Source organism: Triticum aestivum, chromosome 5B (assembly GCF_018294505.1).
Source record: "Triticum aestivum cultivar Chinese Spring chromosome 5B, IWGSC CS RefSeq v2.1, whole genome shotgun sequence".
Lineage (NCBI taxonomy): Eukaryota > Viridiplantae > Streptophyta > Magnoliopsida > Poales > Poaceae > Triticum > Triticum aestivum.
In genome coordinates this window covers 97,875,885-97,892,703 of record NC_057807.1, presented here as the reverse complement: position 1 = coordinate 97,892,703, position 16,819 = coordinate 97,875,885, and positions in this window count along the sequence as shown.

The window sequence follows — 16,819 nt, the reverse complement described above, 5'->3', positions numbered from 1 at the left end:
TCCATGATGCTAATGATATGCAAAGCCATAAGCTTGGGGATGCTATATTTGATGAAGATGATAGTTTTAGTCCCCCAAGTTTTGATGAGCAAATTTATTATGATGATATTATGCCTCCTATTTATGATGATTACAATGATGAAAGTGGGTTTGTAAGAGTGTCAACTCTAGGTAATTTTGATCCCACTATTTTGGAGGGTGTTCAATCTTATTGGAATAATGATAAAAGCGGATTTGGAGAAGTCAGGACTTTATTTAATGATGATTCCACTATTTCAGAAGAGGTTTCTGAAGGAAATATGCACTAGAGGCAATAATAAAGTTGTCATTTTATATTTCCTTATTCATGATAAATGTTTATTATTCATGCTAGAATTGTATTAACCGAAAACTTGATACATGTGTGAATACATAGACAAAACAACGTGTCCCTAGTATGCCTCTACTAGACTAGCTCGTTGATCAAAGATGGTTAAGTTTCCTAGCCATGGACATGAGTTGTCGTTTGATAAAAGGGATCACATCATAAGTGGAATGATGTGATGGACAAGACCCATCCGTTAGCTTAGCATAATGATTGTTCAGTTTTAGTGCTACTGCTTTCTTCGTGTCAAATATATATTCCTTCGACTATGAGATTATGCAACTTCGGGACATCGGAGAAATGCCTTGTGTGATATCAAACGTCACAACATAACTGGGTGGTTATAAAGATGCGTTACAGGTATCTCTGAAGGTGTTTGTTGGGTTGGCATAGATCAAGATTAGGATTTGTCACTCCGAGTATCGGAGAGGTATCTCTGGGCCCTCTCGGTAATGCACATCATATGAAGCCTTGGAAGAAATGTGACTAATGAGTTAGTTACGGGATAATGCACTACGGAACGAGTAAAGAGACTTGCCGGTAACGAGATTGAACTAGGTATGAGGATACCGACGATCGAATCTCGGGCAAGTAACATACCGATGACAAAGGGAATAACGTATGTTGACATCGCGGTTTGACCGATAAAGATCTTCGTAGGATATGTCGGAACCAATATTAGCATCCAGGTTCCGCTATTGGTTATTGACCGGAGAGGTGTCTCGGTCATGTATACATAGTTCTCGAACCCATAGGGTCCGCACGCTTAACGTTCGATGACGATATGTATTACATGAGTTATGTGTTTTGGTGACTGAAGTTTGTTCGGAGTCCCAGATGAGATCACAGACATAACGAGGAGTCTTGAAATGGTTGAGAGGTAAAGACTGATATATTGGAAGGTTATATTCAGACACCAGAATGGTTCCGGAGAGGTTCGGCTATTTTTCGGAGTACCAAGGGGTTAACGGAACCCCCCCCCCCCGACGGAAGTAATGAGCCTTATTGGGCCGTAGGGGAGAGGAGGAGGCATACCACTAGAGGTGCCCCCCCAAGGGAGTCCGAATTGGACAAGGTGGAGGGGGCGCGTCCCCCCTTTCCTTCTCCCTCTCCCTCTCTTTCCCTCTTTCCCCCTCTGTTGGAAAGGAAGGGGAGACGACTAGGACTGGGAGTCCTAGTTGGACTCCCCCCACTTGGGCGCGCCCTAGGCCGGCCCTCTCCCTGAGGGAGTCCTGGATTAAGGGGTCCTCGGACAGCTGGACTATATACTTTGCCGGTCCAACGGACTATGAAGATACAAGATTGAAGACTTCGTCCCGTGTCCGAATGGGACTCTCCTTTGCGTGGAAGGCAAGCTTGGAAATTCGGATATGTAGATCCCCTTCTCAGTAACCAACTCTGTGTAACCCTAGCCCCCTCCAATGTCTATATAAACCGAAGGGTTTAGTCCGCAGGACAAGAACGATCATAATCATAGGTAGCTTATAGGGTTTAGCCTCTACGATCTCATGGTAGATCAACTCTTGTAATACTCATATCATCAAGATCAATCAAGAAGGAAGTAGGACATTACCTCCATCGAGACGGCCCGAACCTGGGTAAAACATCATGTCCCCTGCCTCCTGTTACCATTAGCCTTAGACGCACAGTTCGGGACCCCTACCCGAGATCTGCCGGTTTTGACACCGACATTGGTGCTTTCATTGAGAGTTCCACTGTGTCGTCGCGATAAGGCCTGATGGCTCCTTTAATCATCTTTAACGATGCGGTCCAAGAGGAGGTTTTCCTTCCCGGACAGATCTTCATATTCGGCGGCTTTGTACTGCGGGCCAACTCGCTTGGCCATCTGGAGCAGATCGATAGCTACGCCCCTGGCCATCAGGTCAGGTTTGGAAGCTTGAACTATACTGCCGACATCCGCGGAGACTTGATCTTCGACGGATTCGAGCCCATGTCGGGTGCGCCGAACGGTCACGACGGGCATGACTTTGATCTGCCATCGGACAGTATTCGGGAGATTGCGCCTGCGGCGGCGCCGGGAATGAATCCGGAGCAGATCGTGCCTTCCAAGGACGGGTGGATGGACCTCACCATGGAGGCCGCACACTCATCGGCGTTAGAACCGAACACTGATCCCACCTCCTGTGAGAGTGGTGTCATCGGACCCTCGGACTCATCTCCGGCGGATCCCAGGGGTGCGTTTACGTGTCTATTCTGACCCGTCTCGTGGACTATTACTCACCGTTTTGGGGTCCCAAAGCGATTTCCATGGTTGTTGAACCCCAAGGTGCGCTTACGTGTCGGTCATCAACACTCGCAGTTTGGGCCGATTCTGGCCCGTTTCCTGGACTATTACTCAGTTTTGCGGTCCCAAAGTGATTTTCATGGCTGACGAACCCTGGGGTGCGTTTACGTGTCGATCATCAACACTCACAATTTTGGCCAATTCTGGTCTGTTTCATGGACTATTACTCACCGTTTTTGGGTTCCAGAGCGATTTCCATGATTAACGAACCCTGGGGTGCATTTACGTGTCGGTCATCAACACTCGTGGTTTTTGTTGATTCTGACCCATTTCATGGACTATTACTCACTGTTTTAGGGTCCCAAAGGGATTTCCATGGTTGTCGAACCCTAAGGTGTGCTTATGTGTTGGTCATCAAGATTCGTAGTCTGTTCCGATTCTGGCCCGTTTCTTGGATTATTACTCAGTTTGGGGTCCCAAAGTGATTTCCACGATTGACGAACCCCAGGGTGTGTTTACGTGTCGGTCATCAACACTCACAGGTCCGATGACACCACTCTCACGAACCGCGTATGTCCGTGCCTATCGAATCAGATTGGGCACCGGTCATGGAATTCACTGCCGCGGATATTTTTCACCGTCGCCTGTGCTGGGATAAGAGTACTGTGTCCTTCATCAAGGGAAGCGTTCTGAAGCGCTTCCACCAAGTTGTCCGATGCCTCTGGATGGACAGAGATCATCGGCACAGGTGGCTCGCCCCCCTTGGTGAGGGGCTGCCCGCCTGAATCCGGAACCACTGGAGGTTCCGGGGCAGTATCCGGCTGGGGGCCATGCTTGCTGCGGCTCCCCTCATCAGAATCCATGGGGATCTTCTCCCCCATGAGCCCGACATCGGGGGTTTCGCCTTGAGGTGTCTCCAGAACTATCTCTCCCTGGCCCAGTATCCTCTGGGATAGCACCTCGGTGTCATCCGCGGGCCAGGGAGTGGAGGCCGTCGGGAGCAAATAGTTGTTCATCTCCGATGAGCTCAAGGACCCATCCGAGGAGGATAAGTCGATGTGGGCTTTGGACGGACTGCACAAACATATTTTGACATAATAAGAAGCCATGAAACTAAAACATGCAAGAAGTATTTCGGTATCTGGATACTCACGACTTTGCCAGGGGCTTGGCCCTGGGTAGCCACTCCTCATCGCTATAGGCGGCTATTGTGGAGTGGTCCGGAGGGAGGGTCCTTCCCTTCTTGGACCCGTCAGCCTCCCCGAAAGGGGCGGCCTTCCTTTTCTTCTCCCCCTCGGTTTGTGGGAGAGGGTTTTCCTCTTCCTCCTCCTCGTTGTCGTTGGAGGAGTGCGCCTCGGTGTCTTCGAACGATGAGTCCAAGACCACCTTGCGCCGGAGACTTTTTCTAGTCCCCGTGGCCTTCTTCTTGGCCTTCTTCTCCGGCACCTCATAGGGCGTCGGAACCAGCATCTTCGTCAGGAGAGCGGTTGCTGGATCTTCAGGCAACGGAGCTGGATAGTCGATCCGCTTCGTTGTCGTCACATAGTCCCGTTAAACCAGTATGATGGCTTAGATTCCTCCCACAGACATACTAAGGAAGGGCACATCTCGTGAAATATAGAGAGCCTACCGGATTGGCGGGGCGGCTTGCACTGAGCCCACGGTCCTCGGTGGTGGGAGGAGGTACTTCGGCGGCCTTGAACAACACCTTCTAGACGTCTTTATGCGTCGTGTCCAAGAGCTCTCGCAGCATCTGGTGTTTGGCCGAGTCGAACTCCCACATGTTGAATGCCCGTCTTTGGCATGGGAGAATTCGGCGAAGGAGCATGACCTAGACCACATTGACAAGCTTGATATTCTTGCTTATCATATTTTTGATGCAGTTCTGGAGTCCGGTCAGCTCCGCAGGCGCACCCCAGGCTAAACCCTTCCTCTTCCAGGAGGTAAGCCGCACGGGATGCCAGATCGGAATTCGGGGGCCACCGCCCAGTTAGCGTCGCGCGGCTCGGTGATGTAGAACCACCCCGACTGCCACCCTTTCATGGTCTCCACATAGGAGCCTTCGATCTAGGTGACTGATACGTCTCCGTCGTATCTATAATTTTTGATTGTTCCATGCCAATATTATTCAACTTTCATATACTTTTGGCAACTTTTTATATTATTTTTTGGGACTAACATATTGATCCAGTGCCCGGTGCCAGTTCCTGTCTGTTGCATGTTTTATGTTTCGCAGATATCCCAATATCAAACGGAGTCCAAACGGGATAAAAACAGACGGAGAATTATTTTGGAATATTTGTGATTTTTGGGAAGTAAAATCAACGCGAGACGGTGCCCGAGGGGGCCAGGAGACAGGGGGCGCGCCCTAGGGAGGCAGGCGCACCCTGGACTCTCCTGGTCACCCCGTAAGGCGGTTGACGCCCTTCTTTTGCCGCAAGAAATCTAATTTTACGAGAAAAATCTGGGCGAAAGATTCACCCCAATCGGAGTTACAGATCTCCGGATATAAAAGAAACGGTGAAGGGGCAGAATCTGAGAACGCAGAAACAGAGAGATAGATCCAATCTCGGAGGGGCTCTCGCCCCTCCCAAGCCATGGGAGCCAAGCACCAGAGGGGAAACCCTTCTCCCATCTAGGGATAAGGTCAAGGAAGAAGAAGAAGAAGAAGGGGGCCTCTCTCCCCCTTGCTTCCGGTGGCACCGGAGCGCTGCCGGGGGCTATCATCATCACCGCGATCTTCACCAACACCGCCGTCATCTTCACCAACATCTCCATCACCTTCCCCCTTCTATATTCAGCGGTCCACTCTCCCGCAACCCTCTGTACCCTCTACTTGAACATGGTGATTTATGCTTCATATTATTATCCTATGATGTGTTGCCATCCTATGATGTCTGAGTAGATTTCCGTTGTGCTATCGGTGATTGATGAATTGCTATGATTGGTTTGAGTTGCAAGTTTTATTATTGGTGCTGTCCTATGGTGCCCTCCGTGTCGCGCAAGCATGAGGGATTCCCGCTGTAGGGTGTTGCAATGCGTTCATGATTCGCTTATAGTGGGTTGCGTGAGTGACTGAAGCACAAACCCGAGTAAGTAGATTGTTGCGTATGGGATAAAGGGGACTTGATACTTTAATGCTATGGTTGGGTTTTACCTTAATGAATCTTTAGTATTTGCGGATGCTTGCTAGAGTTCCAATCAGAAGAGAAAGTATGTTACCTTATGCCTCTCCCTCAAATAGAATTGCAATAGTGATTACCGGTCTAGTAACGTAGTCAATTGCTTAGGGGCAATTTCACAACTCCTACCACCACTTTTCCAGACTCGCTATATTTACTTTATTGCTTATTTATCTAAACAGCCCCTAGCTTTTATTTACGTGCTCTTTATTATCTTGCAAACCTATCCTACACACCTACAAAGTACTTCTAGTTTCATACTTGTTCTAGGTAAAGCGAACGTCAAGCGTGCGTAGAGTTGTATTGGTGGTCGATAGAACTTGAGGGAATATTTATTCTACCTTTAGATCCTCATTGGGTTCGACACTCTTACTTATCGAAAACTGTTGCGATCCCCTACACTTGTGGGTTATCAAGACCTTCTTCTAGCGCCGTTGCCGGGGAGTCATAGCGTGGGGTGAATATTCTCGTGTGTGCTTGTTTGCTTTATCACTAAGTAATTTTTATTTGCTGTTCTAAGTTGTTCTCTATCTTTAGTTATGGATATGGAACAAAAAATACCAAAAAAATTAGGTGTACTTGCTACTCATGTAGATGGGGTAACTCCTAAAACCCCCGATTCTCATTATGTGAGAAATATTATTTACTACTTTGATAATCCTGAGAAAACCCCATTCAACTTTATAATGGGAGACACATTAGATCAACGTGAATACTTTAGGGATTATCGCTCGACACAAAAAGGGAAACTATTATGGGATCAATTTATTATGTTGCATTGGTATGCCCGGGATCTATGCTTGAGATATGATATTACTTGTTGCTCTAGGATGGAGGCTCCACACCTTCCCTTTTCATGCGAATTTAATGATAATGAAACCTTAGATTCCTATGCTAATGGTATATATGATTACTATGATGTGGAACAAATAGAAGAATTTGTTGCTTTTAAGGCTGCTTGTGAAATTGAATCTTTGTTTGAAAAGTATGAAGCTTTAGATGATGATGTTTATAGGCCTGAAAATCTTGCTATACTTAGATATTGCTATGAAAATTATGAATACAATTATTATATTAATGCTTTTATGAAGAAAGTCTCCGCTGTCCAAGAAGAGACTAATATTTTGCAGGAAGCTATGGAAGAAGAAATTGATGAAACTATGAGCTCATTGGATGAAAAAGATGATGAGGAGAGCGAAGAACAAAAGGAGGAAGAGCGGATTAGCTACCCGTGCCCACCTTCTAATTAGAGTAACCCTCCAACTCATACATTATTTAATTCCCCTTTGTGCTTACCGAAGGATGATTGCTATGGTGATTGCTATGATCCCTTGAATTTGTTTGAAATATCGCTTTTTGATGATGCTTGCTATGCTTGTGGCCAAGATGCCAATATGAATTATGCTTATGGAGATGAACTTGCTATAGTTCCTTATGTTAAACATGAAATTGTTGCTATTGCACCCACGCATGATAGTCCTATTATCTTTTTGAATTCTCCCAACTACACTATATCAGAGAAGTTTGCGCTTAGTAAGGATTATATTGATGGGTTGCCTTTTACCATTGCACATGATAATTTTGATGAATGTGATATACATGTGCTTGTTGCTCCTACTTGCAATTATTATGAGAGAGGAACTATGTCTCCACCACTCTATGTTTCCAATACAATAGAATTGCAAGAAACTGCTTATACTATGCATTGGCCTTTACTATGTGTGCATGAATTGTACTTTTATGACATGCCTGTGCATAGGAAGAGAGTTGGACTTTGTTGTTGCATGATATATGTTACTTTGCGCTCACTACTAAATTACAAATCATTGTTAATTAAAATTGGCTTTGATATACCTTGGGATCCGGGTGGATTCATTACTTGAGCACTATATGCCTAGCTTAATGGCTTTAAAGAAAGCGCTGCCAAGGAGACAACCCGGAAGTTTTAGAGAGTCATTTATTTATGTTGAGTGCTTTCATATAGTTTAAAAACACAAAAATAAAGAGGGGAACCTAAAAACTTTTCAAAAAGGAAAGTGAAAGTGAGAGAGACAAGCATTGTTGAAGTGGGAGCTAGCCTTGAACTTTGTTCATGCTCACGGAAACTTTGGGAATCTTTATTACAGAAACTTTTCAACAAAAATAATTATCCCCTTGTATAATTCCATTGTATTATAAAAATAATGTGCTAAGGTTTGCCTTTAGGATGTTTACAATGCTTGTTGGTTTGTACGGTGCAGGACAGAAACTTTGGCTGTAGTGCGCGATTTTACATTTTTAACTGGGACGTCAATTGGTTCTGATTCCTTTTACACTGTCTTGCTATACAACTTTTTTTCTAATTTTGGTAGAAGTTTTGGGGTATCAGAAGTATGGTGGATGTTCAGATTGCTATAGACTGTTCTGTTTTTGACAGATTCTGTTTTTGATGCATAGTTTGCTTGTTTTGATGAATCTATCAATTTATATTAGTGGATTAAGCCATGGAGAAGTTATACTACAGTAGACACAATGCAAAAACAAAATATGAATTGGTTTGCAACAATACTTAGAGTGGTGATTTTGCTTTATTATACTAACGGATCTTACCGAGTTTTCTGTTGAAGTTTTCTGTGGATGAAGTGTCTAAACGAGGAGGTCTCGATATGAGGAAAAGGAAGAGAGGCAAGAGCTCAAGCTTGGGGATGCCCGAGGCACCCCAAGTAAATATTCAAGGAGACTCAAGTGTCTAAGCTTGGGGATGCCCCGGAAGGCATCCCCTCTTTCTTCAACAAGTATCGGTATGTTTTCGTATTCGTTTCGTTCGTGCGATATGTGTAAGTCTTGGAGCGTCTTTTGCATTTAGTTTCATTTTTCTTTTATGCACCATGCTGGTATGAGATAGTCCTTGGTTGATTTATAGAATGCTCATTGCACTTCACTTATATCTTTTGAGTATGGCTTTATAGAACACTTCATGTGCTTCACTTATATCATTTGAAGTTTGGATTGCTTGTTTCCCTTTACATAGAAAACCGCCATTTGTAGAATGCTCTTTTGCTTCACTTATATTTGTTAGAGCGTGGGCATATCTTTTGTAGAAAGAATTAAACTCTCTTACTTCACTTATATCTTTTTAGAGAGATGACAGGAATTGGTCAATCACATGGTTAGTCATAAAATCCTACATAAACTTGTAGATAGCTGAATATGATATGTTTGATTCCTTGCAATAGTTTTGCGATATAAAGATGGTGATATTAGAGTCATGCTAGTGGGTGGTTGTGGATTGTAGAGACACTTGTGTTGAGGTTTGCAAGTCTCGTAGCATGCACGTATGGTAACCGTTGTGTGACAAATTTGAAGCATGGGGTGTTTCTTTGATTGTCTTCCTTATGAGTGGTAGTCGGGGACGAGCGATGGTCTTTTCCTACCAATCTATCCCCCTAGGGAGATGCATAGTAGTACTTTGCTTCGAGGGCTAATAAAAATTTGCAATAAGTATATGAGTTCTTTATGACTAATGTGAGTCCATGGATTATATGCACTTTTACCTTTCCATCATTGCTATCCTCTTCGGTACCGTGCATTGCCCTTTCTCACCTCGAGAGTCGGTGCAAACTTCGCCGGTGCATCTAAACCCCGTGATATGATACGCTCTATCACACATAAGCCTCATTATATCTTCCTCAAAACAGCTAACATACCTACCTATCATGGCATTTCCATAGCCATTCCGAGATATATTGCCATGCAACTTCCATCATCATCATATACATGACTTGAGCATTCATTGTCATATCGCTTTGCATGATCGTAAGATAGCTAGCATGATGTTTTCATGGCTTGTCCGTTTTTTGATGTCATTGCTACGCTAGATCATTGCACATCCCGGTACACCGCCGGAAGCATTCATATAGAGTCATATCTTTGTTCTAGTATCGAGTTGTAATATTGGGTTGTAAGTAAATAAAAGTGTGATGATCATCATTATAGAACATTGCCCCATGAAAAAAAAGGAAAGGCCAAAGAAGCCTAAATAAAAAAAGGGGCCAGAGAAGCCCACCAAAAAAAGAAAACAAAAGATAAAAGAAAAGGGGCAATGTTACTATCCTTTTTCCACACCTGTGCTTCAAAGTAGCACCATGTTCTTCATATAGATTGTCTCCTATGTTGTCACTTTCATATACTAGTGGGAATTTTCATTATAGAACTTGGCTTGTATATTCCAACGATGGGCTTCCTCAAATGCCCTAGGTCTTCATGAGCAAGCAAGTTGGATGCACACCCACTTAGTTTCTTTTGTTGAGCTTTCATACACTTATAGCTCTTAGTGCATCCGTTGCATGGCAATCCCTACTCCTCACATTGACATCAATTGATGGGCATCTCCATAGCCCGTTGATTAGCCACGTCGATGTGAGACTTTCTCCCTTTTTGTCTTCTCCACATAACCTCCATCATTATATTCTATTCCACCTATAGTGCTATATTCATGGCTTGCGCTCATGTATTGCGTGAGGGTTGAAAAAGCTGAAGCGCATTAAAAACTATGAACCATATTGCTCGGCTCGTCATCGGGATTGTGCATGATGGGAGCATTTTTGTGTGACGAAAATGAAGCATGACCCAACTATATGATTTTGTAGGGATAAGCTTGCTTTTGCCTTGTTGTTTTGAAAAGACATGATTGCTTTATTGGTACGCTCAAAGTATTATTGTTTTTATGTCAAATGATAGACTATTGCTTTGAATCACTCGTGTCTTAATATTCATGCCATGATTAGACATATGATCAAGATTATGTTAGGTAGCATTCTAGATCAAAAATTATCTTTTTTATCATTTACCTACTCGAGGACGAGCATGAATTAAGCTTGGGGATGTTGATACGTCTCTGTCGTATCTATAATTTTGTATTGTTCCATGCCAATATTATTCAACTTTCATATACTTTTGGCAACTTTTTATATTATTTTTTGGGACTAACATATTGATCCAGTGCCCAGTGCCAGTTCCTGTCTGTTGCATGTTGTATGTTTCGCAGAAAACCCAATATCAAATGGAGTCCAAATGGGATAAAAACAGACGGAGAATTATTTTGGAATATTTGTGATTTTTGGGAAGTAAAATCAACGCGAGACGGTGCCCGAGGGGGCCAGGAGACAGGGGGCGTGCCCTAGGGAGGCAGGCGCGCCCTGGACTCTGCTGGTCACCTCGTAAGGCGGTTGACGCCCTTCTTTTGCCACAAGAAAGCTAATTTTACGAGAAAAATCTGGGCGAAAGATTCACCCCAATCGGAGTTACGGATCTCCGGATATAAAAGAAACGGTGAAGGGGCAGAATCTGAGAACGTAGAAACAGAGAGATAGATCCAATCTCAGAGGGGCTCTCGCCCCTCCCAAGCCATGGGAGCCAAGGACCAGAGGGGAAACCCTTCTCCCATCTAGGGCAGTGGCGGATCCAGGAATTCAACATTGGGTGTTCAAAAAAAAATTGCACCCATATAGAAAAGTCAGTTGGTCTGGTGGTAGGATTAGATTCAATTTTTTTTACGAGGGATTAGATTCAATATGGGACGCCTGATGAGCCAGTACACACTCTTAGGATACGATGCATCAGCGCATATGGTAAGCCCAGCCACCAATCTCGCTCATCATCTTTGTTAAAAAAATTGACAAGTATTTTTTTTGGCTCATGCATGGAATGCGCGCAGACGGAGGAGACCAAGAACACAGACAAGAACGGCGCCACCGGTATAATCAGCGCCATCGCGGAGCGTCACGTTTGCCGTCAAGGACATACCCTACCAGCTAATGTGTTGCTCCTGTATTGGGCCTATAGGCTGCAATTTCTGTTATGCAGTATATGCATATGCTCTACACACGATTTCTTTGCCAAAAAATTTGTACACCCATGCACTATGGTGGATCCGCCCCTGATCTAGGGAGAAGGTCAAGGAATAAGAATAAGAAGGGGGCCTCTCTCCCCCTTGCTTCCGGTGGCGCCCGAGCGCTGCCGGGCGCCATCATCATCACCGCAATCTTCACCAACACCACCGTCATCTTCACCAACATCTCCATCACCTTCCCCCTTCTATATTCAGCGGTCCACTCTCACGCAACCCGCTGTACCCTCTACTTGAACATGATGCTTTCTGCTTCATATTATTATCCTATGATGTGTCGCCATCCTATGATGTCTGAGTAGATTTCCGTTGTCCTATCGGTGATTGATGAATTGCTATGATTGGTTTGAGTTGCAAGTTTTATTATTGTGCTGTCCTATGCTGCCCCCCGTGTCACGCAAGCATGAGGGATTCCCGCTGTAGGGTGTTGCAATGCGTTCATGATTCGCTTATAGTGGGTTGCATGAGTGACTGAAGCACAAACCCGAGTAAGTAGATTGTTGCGTATGGGATAAAGGGGACTTGATACTTTAATGCTATGGTTGGGTTTTACCTTAATGAATCTTTAGTATTTGAGGATGCTTGATAGAGTTCCAATTATAAGTGCATATGATCCAAGAAGAGAAAGTATGTTAGCTTATGCCTCTCCCTCAAATAGAATTGCAATAGTGATTACCGGTCTAGTAACATAGTCAATTGCTTAGGGGAAATTTCACAACTCCTACCACCACTTTTCCGCACTCGCTATATTTACTTTATTGCTTATTTATCTAAACAGCCCCTAGCTTTTATTTACGTGCTCTTTATTATCTTGCAAACCTATCCTATCACACCTACAAAGTACTTCTAGTTTCATACTTGTTCTGGGTAAAGCGAACGTCAGGTGTGCGTAGAGTTGTATCGGTGGTCGATAGAACTTGAGGGAATATTTATTCTACCTTTAGCTCCTCGTTGGGTTCGACACTCTTACTTATCGAAAACTGTTGCGATCCCCTACACTTGTGGGTTATCAGTGACGTTGGGCATCTTGACCACCATGGCGCCTCCGCACTCCGCTTGCTGGCCGACCACTATCTTCGGCTTCACATTGAAAATCTTCAGCCACAAGCCGAAGTGGGGCTTGATGCGGAGGAAAGCCTCGCACACGACAATAAACGCCGAGATGTTGAGGATGAAATTAGGGGCCAGATCATGAAAGTCTAGCCCATAGTAAAACATGAGACCTCGGACAAATGGGTGGAGGGGGAATCCCAGTCCGAGGACGAAGTGGGGGAGGAACACGACCCTCTCGTGGGGTTCCAGAGTCGGAACGATCTGCCCCATGTCCGGGAGCCGGTGCATGATGTCAGCGGCCAAGTATCCGGCCTCCCGGAGCTTCGTAATGTCCTCCTCCGTGACGGAGGAGGCCATCCACTTGCCTCCCACTCCGGACATGTTTGGAATGATTGTACGGAGAAGGTGAGAACTAGGGCGCTGGAGCTCGAGCGTGCGAGAATGGATGAGCAAAGGAAGAAGAAGGCGTGGGTGAAAGAGGAGAATCCCTATCTCCTTATAAAGGCGGTAGAAACTATGCGCCTCCCCACTTGCCCGTTAAAATCGCTTATCCCCCAAGCGCCACAATTGATGGCACGGTTGGGTTACCCATGCCTGTATTGATGAGAATCCCGCGATAAGGGGACACGATCTCTGCTTCGACAAGACGTGTCAAGGAAACCGCCTCATATTATGTGTAGTAGCTGGTTGTGAAGAACGGTTCGAATAAAGACCGAGCCGTGGTGTGATGTCACGCTATGAAAAGCTGTCAGCAGATTAGATTTGTGGAATATTGTGCTCTCTACGGTGGTATGTGAAATTTGTTTTACATAGCCGGACACAATTCTTGTGTTCGAAATCTTCTATGGAGTATTCGGAGAAGGAACCCTCCTTGCAATGCCGAACACAATCTGCGCGCCGGACTCATCATCATTGAAGCCTGGTTCAGGGGCTACTGAGGGAGTCCTAGATTAAGGGGTCCTCGGACAGCCGAACTATATACTTTGGCCGGACTGTTGGACTATGAAGATACAAGATTGAAGACTTCGTCCTGTGTCCAGATGGGACTCTCCTTTGCGTGGAAGTCAAGCTTGGCAATTCGGATATGTAGATCTCCTTCTCTGTAACCGACTCTATGTAACCCTAGCCCCCTCCAGTGTCTATATAAACCGGAGGGTTTAGTCCGTAGGACAAGAACGATCATAATCATAGGCTAGCTTCTAGGGTTTAGCCTCTACGATCTCGTGGTAGATCAACTCTTGTAATACTCATATCATCAAGATCAATCAAGCAGGAAGTAGGGTATTACCTCCATTGAAAGGGCCCGAACCTGGGTATAACATCGTGTCCCCTGCCTCCTGTTACCATTAGCCTTAGATGCACAGTTCGGGACCCCCTACCTGAGATCCGCGAGTTTTGACTCTGACACTCCCCTCTCCTCCTTTATATACGGGGAAAGGGGGGCACACTAAAGCACAACAGTTGTTTCTTAGCCGTGTGTGGTGCCCCTCTCCATTGTTTACTTCGCCGATCATATTGTCATAGTGCTTAGGCGAAGCCCTACGCGGATCACATCACCAACACGGGTACCATGCCGTCATGCTGACGGAACTCATCAACTCCTTCATACCTCTACTGGATCAAGAGTTCGAGGGACGTCATCGAGCTGAACGTTTGCAGAAGTCAGAGGTGTCGTATGTTCGGTACTTGATCGGTTGATTCGAGAAGACGTTCGACTACATCAACCGCGTTATGTTAACGCTTCCGCTTACGGTCTATGAGGGTATGTGGACACACTCTACACCTCTCCTTGCTATGCATCTCCTAGATATATCTTGCGTGAGCATAGGATTTTTTTTGAAATTGCATGCTACATTTCCCAACAGTGGCATCCGAGCCAGGTCTATGCGTAGATGATATGCACGAGTAGAACACAAAGAGTTGTGGGCGGTGATTGTCATACTGCTTACCACCAATGTCTTATTTTGATTCGGCGATATTGTTGGATGAAGCGGTCCAGACCAACCTTACATGACCGCGTTCATGATACCGGTTCCACCGACAGACATGCAACTAGTTTTGCATAAAAGTGTCTGTCGGGTGTGTGTTTCTCCAATTTTAGTTGAATCGAATTTGACTGCGGCCGGTCCTTGTGAAGGTTAAAATAGCAAACTTTATAAATTACCATTGTGGTTTTTGTGCCGCAGATATGTGCAGTTCATGCTAGAAGCCCGTCACAACCACGTAAAACTTGCAACAAACCACGGTCAAAAAAAAACTTGCAACAAACAAAGTAGAGGACGTCTAACTTGTTTTTGTCGGGCATGTTGTGATGTGATATGGTCAAGGCATGATGTGATATAAATTTGTTGTATGAGATGATCATGTTTTGTAACAAGTTACCGGCAACTAGCAGGAGCCATATGGTTGTCTCTTTATTGTAGGAAATACAAACGCTACATAATTGCTTTACTTTATCACTAAGCGGTAGTGATAGTCATAGAAGCAATGCTTGGCGAGATGACCATGACGCTATGATGGACATCAAGGTGTCAAGATGGTGACGATGGAGATCATGATGTTGCTTCGATGATGGAGATCAAAAGCACAATATGATGATGGCCATATCATGTCACATATTTTGATTGCATGTGATGTTTATCTTTTATGCATCTTATTTTGCTTAGTACGACGGTAGCATTATAAGATGATCCCTTACAAAATTTTAAGGTATAAGTGTTCTCTCCGAGTATGCACCGTTGCGAAAGTTCTTCGTGCTGAGACACCACGTGATGATCGGGTGTGATAGGCTATACATTCAAATACAACGGGTGCAAGCTAGTTTTGCACACGCAGAATACTTGGGTTAAACTTGACGATCCTAGCATATACAGATATGGCCTTGGAACACTGGAGACCGAAAGGTCGAACGTGAATCATATAGTAGATATGATCAAGATAGTGATGTTCACCATTGAGGACTACTCCATCTCACATGATGATCGGACATGGTTTAGTTGATTTGGATCACCTATCATTTAGATGACTAGAGGGATGTCTATCTAAGTGGGAGTTCTTAAGTAATATGATTAATTGAACTTAATTTATTATGAACTTAGTCCTGATAGTTTTTTGCATATCTATGTTGTAGATCAATGGCCCGTGCTACCATTCCTTTGAATTTTAATGCATTCCTAGAGAAAGCTAAGTTGAAAGATGATGGTAGCAACTACACAGACTGGGTCCCTAACTTGAGGATTATCCTCATTGCTGCATAGAAGAATTATGTCATTAATGCATCGCTAGGTGCAAGGCCTGCTGCAGGAGCAGAAGCTGACGTTGTGAACACCTGGCAAGCTCGATCTGATGACTACTCGTTAGTTCAGTGTGTCATGTTTTACGGCTTAGAATAAGGACTTCAAAGACATTTTGAACGTCATGGACCATATGAGATGTTCTAGGAGTTGAAGTTGATATTTCAAGCAAATGCCCGAGTTGAGAGATATGAAGTCTCCAACAAGTTCTATAGCTGCAAGATGGAGGAGAACAGTTCTGTTAGTGAGCACATACTCAGAATGTCTGGGTATCATAATCACTTGACTCAGCTGGGAGTTAATCTTCCAGATGATTGTGTTGTTGACAGAGTTCTTTAATCACTGCCACCAAGCTACAAAGGCTTCATGATGAACTACAATATGCAAGGGATGGAAAAGACTATTCCCGAGCTCTTCGCGATGCTAAAGGCCACGGAGGTAGAAATCAAGAAGGATCATCAAGTGTTGATGGTTAAGAAGACCACTGGTTTCAAAAAGAAGGGCAAGGGTAAAAAGAAGGGGAACTTCAAGAAGAATGACAAGCAAGTTGTTACTCCTGGGAAGAAACCCAAAGCTAGACACAAGCCTGAAACTGAGTTCTTCTATTGCGAAGAGACTGGTCACTGGAAGCGGAACTGCCCCAAGTATTTGGCGGATAAGAAGGATGGCAAAGTGAGCAAAGGTATATTTGATATACATGTTGTTGATGTGTACCTTACTAATTCTCCTAGTAGTGCTTGGGTATTTGATACCGGTTCGGTTGCTCATATTTGTAACTTGAAGTAGGGACAACGG